Here is a 6,834-nt window from a genome sequence, read left to right on the forward strand (position 1 = left end):
GCTATGTGACAGTTATACAAAATGAATATATGGTCACCTAATTTAAGGTGGGACAGTTAAATGGAGAGTTGGATACATGGAAAGCAGCATTGTGTAGGGTAGAGGCTAAGTTTTAGAGTCAGACAGATGTGCAGTTGAATCCCTGTTGAACAGAAGAGAGATTTGAACCCTGTTTCCGTGGAGTCTGTGCATTTTGAGGATATAGTTTAATTTCTATGAACCTTAAATTCTTTATCTTTAGTAGAGGGACTGTAATATCAATCTCATAGAGCTTCAGTGATGTCAAATAAAAAAAATTAGGTGAATACATACTTGGCACTCAATAAATAGCACTTATTTTATAAGGTAACAAGACAGATGAGGATTGGAAACCCTTGAATAGCCAGTGTGTTTACACAGGTTTGAAAGAAATAGAGTTCTTGGCCCCAAAGGAAAAGGTAGAGGCAATCTCAGGTATGCTTATCATGTTCATATTCTAAATCCTATAGAATCCTTGAAAGCAAGGTGTTTGTTTTTATTCTTGTTAAAATATTATTGGATATATTGGTATAGCAATCGGGATTATTTGAAATAGGCTATATTGCTGTTCAACTTTGAAGTCAAAATTTTAACCATGGAAATGCTAGCATATTCAAGGAATGATGCAAAATGTATCCTCATAAATAAATAAAGAAGAACTGATTGTGGATTAAGTTCTTTAACCATGAAATCTGTTTCCAAAACTTAATTTCATGTTTCCCTGAAATTGTATGCAACTGAGACTTGTTCTGCGAAGTAAAACTTGGCACAGAAAAGTGAAAACTTGGATGTTATTTAACCACTTCATGGGTATTTTTTTCCATCTTGCTGTGTCATCTTTTAATTTTACAGTCATATAAGATTAGGCAATTTTAGTAATAATACTGCCTTTCAGTGAATAAGGCTTTCTTCTTTTTTTTCCACATCATATAATTAAGAACCATTAACTACCGTTAGGGGATTTGGTTAAGTCATCTTTAAGTTTATGAAAACAAAATGAATGGTCTTCCATAATCTTAAAAAAGCCATGGACTTTGGCAGGCAGTTAGAAGTTACTGTCGACAATTCTCCTTGGGTATTACTGCATTGTGTGAACTTCTTCACAGATGTTTTTAAGACCTTATCAGAGTTTTTATGTAAACTTACTAAAAGGTTTTGGGTTTACAAAGCAACATTGGCTAGTTATAACAAGCTACTCACTTTCTAGGGAGATGCTGTATTTTTAATAGTGATGATTTGTATATTTAAGAATGGATGCATTGCTACATAAGCAGAAATTAAAACCTAAACACAATCTTTAATGACAGTATTTAGAACTATGCTTAGTTTTAGTTTTTTTTTTTTTCTTTCTTCTTTTAGAAAGGGAATAAAAGAGGGCTTGTTGTTTCATGAGGCATGATAGACCTTTTTCCTGCAATTATTTCCTGCAACATATTTTCTAAAAAATTATTCTACTTGTATGGTATAACTTCCCTAGCACCCTAGCACAGTGTCTCCTCAACTTTCTTAAAGGAATTTCTTTCTCATTGTACCACAGTATTATAGTAATATGCTTAATTTTAGGTTGTTGAAGATAGTAATTATTGAGATAATGTATTTTGTTTCAGCATGACTCAATGGGAAGAATAATTGGTCAAATGTTGAAATGGGCCCAGGGAATATCTATGATGTCAGACCACTGGGCAAAATTTTGAGGGCACCCAATCATTGCTGTCTCCTCTACTGGTCTTTAAAAATATAACACAGTTCAGGTTACTTCATAGGTCATGGGCAAGTCTGATCTTGGTGGGAAGCAAAAGTACAGAGGAGACACATGCTCTCAGTAGGTGGGAGAAGTCAGATGCCAAATCAAGGAAGAAACACAATTAAATAATTAAAAGCATGAGGGTTATGACCTGGCATGTGAACCCTACCCAGGTCAAACAATTAGAGATTTGTGGCAATTTTCCGAAAGGAGTGAACAAATTCTTTACATAGGCATTCAAACAGCTTCAAGGTAAGAAAATATCTTGTAAGATGATTTCTTTTAAAGTATCTGCTAGGGGAAAATAAACTTTTAAACAGAGAAATTTTGAAAACTGAAAAATGCCATCTTCTCTCCAGTATATGTTTGGATGTACAGTTGCCCCCTCATGAGTAACAGCTTCCAAACTAAACTCACTGGCTTTCTCCCCTATCCTCCCGGACTTTCATTTCTCCAAGTCAGGCTTGACTTTTCTGTCAAACCTCTGTATTCAGTAAGTACCTGAGCCCTGTCTGTTCTACCAAGTATTGTTTCAGGCTCTCTTCTACTTATACTCACTACTCCTGCTGTTGTTGGAACCTTTAAAAAAATTTCTCCCCTGGATTTTCAAAATAGTCTCCTGATATTTTTCCTGCAGCCCACTCTCCTCCAATGCATCCTCCATACCCTGACCAAAATTATTTTTCCAAAATACTAATTTAATATGTGACTTTTTTCATTAAGACCTTTCATTGATGTTCCATTGCCCACAAGATAATCTAAAAACCTTAGCGAGGCACATGAGGCCCTCCATGAAGTAATCCCTTCTCATGTCCTTTGACAGCTCCACCTCCCACAGCCGGTGCCCTAGCAAAATGCATCTATCTGTGTTATACTAATTGCAGTTTCAAGAATTTACTATGTTGTTTTGGACCTCTGTGCTTTGTCTATGGTATTTCTTCTACCTGAAATGCCTTCTCCCTCTTTTTGCACATCCCTCCTCTCTTGTTAGCCCCCATTGTTCATCTGGCAAAATCATATCTAGTCTCTCAAATTTGTTCTCTGAAATTCAGACTTCTTTGGGAAGTTTCCCTTTAATTTCTCCTCCTCTGCTTGTCATTGTATTATCAGCAACTACTGCATTTCTGAGCCCATAACAATGCTCAGTAATTGTTGGGTAATAATGATCGTTGTGTCACAAAATGCAGACTATTAGATCACACATAATTCTCTAACCTAATTTTTGTTGGTTGATTTGTTTGTTGATTGAGAAAGGTATAAGGGTTGTTTTATTCTCACTTGTTGCTCTTATATCAACATAAAAAATTTCCTTTTGGTTATGCCCAAATAAAGAAGAGATTTATGTAAGTTGCATTTAACTGAGCCTTGTGTTAAATCAGAGGTAATCCTGTGGCTTGGGCATTGAGAAACTCTGACCCTTTGAGGTCTTTTATTGATTGATTGAGATGTTGGAATTTACAGAGATGTAGGAGGACTGAGGATATTATTTTAGGATATTATTTTATTAAGTCCCTAAAACATGCTCTGTTACTTAGAAATAGTAAATTTTTATAGATTAATTATAATGTATATGTTTATCAACATATGTAATTAATGGAAAATTGCTTTGAGGATTGCCACTAGCATAGAACTGGAAAGATAAATAAAACATATTTAAAATATTTTGGGCTTTTTGAATGTAACATGGTTAATGTTCTCTGTTTTTGAGGAGAACTGCTTCAAGTAAATTATGTTTCTTGAGTTGTGAATGGTTTACTTTCTATATTCCTCTTTTTCTATGTAAATTACTTAATGTTAAAAATTATTTATAATGGTTTATATTTTGCAAAAGCCTAAATATGCAACATTTAGTTGTAATATCTAATAATCATATACTCAAATGTTTTTAGAACAACCAAAATAACTCCCACAATGGGTCATTTAGACCTGTATAGGTGTTATAAATTTTTATTCTAGGTAAGTTTTTGAGAAATTGTCTTTTTGGTGGGTAGATTCTAGTATGGTGATTTTCTAATCATAGAAAAGTACTGTGCTATGCAAATAAAATCGTGGCGTTTCTTTCTCTAGGATCTGTTGGAACAGTTTAGATAGTCTTTCTTGGAGGACATGTATAAATTAAATTCTGTGTCTCTCTCAATCTCTCTTACTCTCTCTTTTCTATATAAATGTATATATATATGAACTTGCTTTTGCTATACAGTTTTGTGTAACAAAACAAATGAGTGGGAAGAAGTAAGGATTAAAAACAGATAAAAATTAGTGAAAGCTAAGCATAAAAAGTAGTGCAGATTATATTATTTATTTTTTAAGATAAAAATTATTTACTAAACTGTTTTTTATTTAGAAAGAATTACATTAAATGTTATAACCATGTGAGTAATAACCATGACATTGATGGTGTTTTTTTTCCAAAGAATCCAATGCATTTTCTAAAGAACTTAATAGGCACAGCTTCAAATTATTAATTAAAAAAAAAAAGATGCTATAGTGTTACTATAAAATTAAAAAAGCTTGGGATTGAAAAATATCTTGATTGTAGACTTCTAATCTTTACATTTTCTTATTATAGAGTCTACAAAATTCAAACAGTTTTTCTTCTATTGTATTCCTGTTTAAATACTGATAATTGAGTGGCAGACAAAGAAATTTATGGTAAATGATATGATTGTCAAAATATTTGGTACTTCTCTCTAAAGGACTCTTATTTATTTGGCACCTTTCTACTAGGGGTCTTGACTATGTCAACTTGGCCAGGTTACTTATTTTGACCAGCAAAATAAGTTACAATGAAATAAGTAAGGGTACAAGTGACATATGCTACTTCCATGCTGAAGTTTTAAGAGCCCATTCTGATTTCTTTCCTCTTTGCCATAAGAGGTCCACATAGGGCCGCTTATTCAGACTTGTACATGAAATGAAGAAGATATTGAGCAGAGTCACAGCTCATCCGTGATAAGCATAAATGTGAGCAAGAAATAAACTTTTATTGCTTAATCCACAAAACTTGAGATTATTAATTACTGTAACATGACTTAGCCTGAGATGACTAAAGCAGTTGAAAAATTTAATAATGAAATAAAAGTAGATGTATATAAAAATACATGCGAATTCTTTTTTTTCTCAAAGAAAAAAAGTACAACTCAATGTCTTCATATAAAAAATAGATTCCCTATTGCGCTGCCTTTGAGCCCCCTCCGCCGCGTGTGTGGCGCCTGTGCGTGGTGCCTGCGCGTGGGCTGCAGTGCCAGAGCATGCGCTTGCGCATAACTGGGGCCGTCTGGCTCCGTGGCGGCGGCGGCCCTTTAAACCGCGAGCAACATGGTGGCGCGGGGCTGCCGGCGGGTGAGGGTCTGTAGCGCTCCGGCCTCAGACTCTGGCTTTCGCCAAGGCTGAAAGTCCTTCAGGAGACGTCGGGGACTTCTGCAGTCTCCACGATTTATTGCCTCGCATGTCCTGTGCCTTCTCTGTAAGTCTGAGTGTCATCTCTTCGTGGGGCTCAGTGAGACGTGCAGGTTCAGTTAAAACAAAGAAACAAAAAACAAACTTTCTGAAGTTAATTTTTAAAAGACGTTTGTCCCAGAAAAGTCGATAGCTCAACCCAGTAGGGTCTCTGTTGTGTTTCAGTATCTCCTCAAAATGCAATTGGTTTCAAGCTAAAGTAAACTTTTGTGGAGAGGTTTAACAAGATTTTCAGACATTATCGGTTGGAAATGGGAATTGTGTTTTGCGTTTTGGAATTCAGTGTACCCAAATGAAGTACAGCATGATTTATCAGTTGAAAATAGACACTACAGTGAACAGGTAAGATAACTGTTAATGAAAGTTTGAACCAGTAGTTTCTTATTAGAAAGTAGGTATATGAGTATGTGTAAAGAGAATCAAAAAGAGCACAGTTAAATCAAGATACTTCAAACAATACAACAATCTTGAAAACAGAAAGATGTGAGAATGAAGGTGCAACTCTGATGAATATGATAAAAGCCCAGGAGAGAGACGATAAAGTATGCCCTGCTCCGCAAACCCAGAACATACTCTGATTGCTCTAGTGCTTACCTGCCTTCTTAGTATATCATGTCCTTGATTGCCCAGGAAGCCCTTAAAGTCCGTGAGGCAAAAGAGGCTAGTTTTACCTCTAGAACTAGTCACAGAGGGAACAGGAAAGTTTATTCAGCTCACTGATACCTTTGCTTCTCTTGTCCAAATGGTTTCGGGGTCAGAGTTGCCTGCACTTTGCTGAAAGCCTACTCACTCTGCAAGAGTGGGCCCCATGCATGCATGCTTAGTTACCAGTCTCTGTAGCACAGACACTGGGCCAGGGTGACCAAGTCTGAAAAGCTTCCTACATCACACGTTGTATCCAACATCCTAGCCCTGGGAATGCCTTCTGTCCTTGTTTAACCCTGAGCTAACAGCCTAGACTTCCCTTTCCTTAGGGATTCATTGCTCTTTATTTCTGTAAGACATGGTTGGAGCCATCATGGTCCAGGACTTCCTGTGAAAATGACCTACCGTTTTCTTAGTAACAGCTCTGCTTATGAAGGAATGAAGCATCTTTCACTAGTGTAGTCAAAAAGCACAAGCTGTTTTTCATCTCCCAGGACCTCAGGTGCCTTGTTACCGCACACACACACACACACACACACTCCCTACATGATTTGGTCAAAAGAGAGAAATCCTTTTCTCTAATACACTCCTCTGTTTACTGTCATTATTTTCTGGTCATTGGCATTGATACATTTCTGTGAATATTTGGAGCTTTTCTTCTGCCTTTATTCTTTGAGTCTTTTAACCCACTGAGGAGAAACAGCCTGGGCTATTATTCTTTGGTGAATAATTAAAAGTGGTGGTGATGAGCGGTATGCAGAACTGGTAAGGCCGAAATATTCCAGAGTTTTGCTGCTAGGGATCCTGTCTTGCTACTTTACTTCTAAGTGTGGGTCAAAGCAGGAATTTCTGAAACTGTGAGAAGTGAGATGTGTCTTCTGTGACAGTGGCCAGGACCTTAAAAAAGTTAGAGACCATGACCATTCCATAGAATTTGAACTTGGACTTTCTATCACCTTTCCAAAGGA

General features: G+C 36.3%; 1 non-coding gene across 1 annotated transcript; it reads left to right on the forward strand.

Annotated features, from left to right (window-relative positions):
• Nucleotides 1–4,947: 4,947 nt before the first annotated feature.
• LOC141575037 (small nucleolar RNA SNORA76) lies at nt 4,948–5,084 on the forward strand. The gene has a single exon (XR_012502278.1). It is a non-coding gene; the product is annotated as a small nucleolar RNA SNORA76 (small nucleolar RNA).
• The last annotated feature ends 1,750 nt before the right edge of the window (nt 5,085–6,834 follow it).

Source organism: Camelus bactrianus, chromosome 2, assembly GCF_048773025.1.
Source record: "Camelus bactrianus isolate YW-2024 breed Bactrian camel chromosome 2, ASM4877302v1, whole genome shotgun sequence".
In the NCBI taxonomy this organism is placed as follows: Eukaryota; Metazoa; Chordata; class Mammalia; order Artiodactyla; family Camelidae; genus Camelus; species Camelus bactrianus.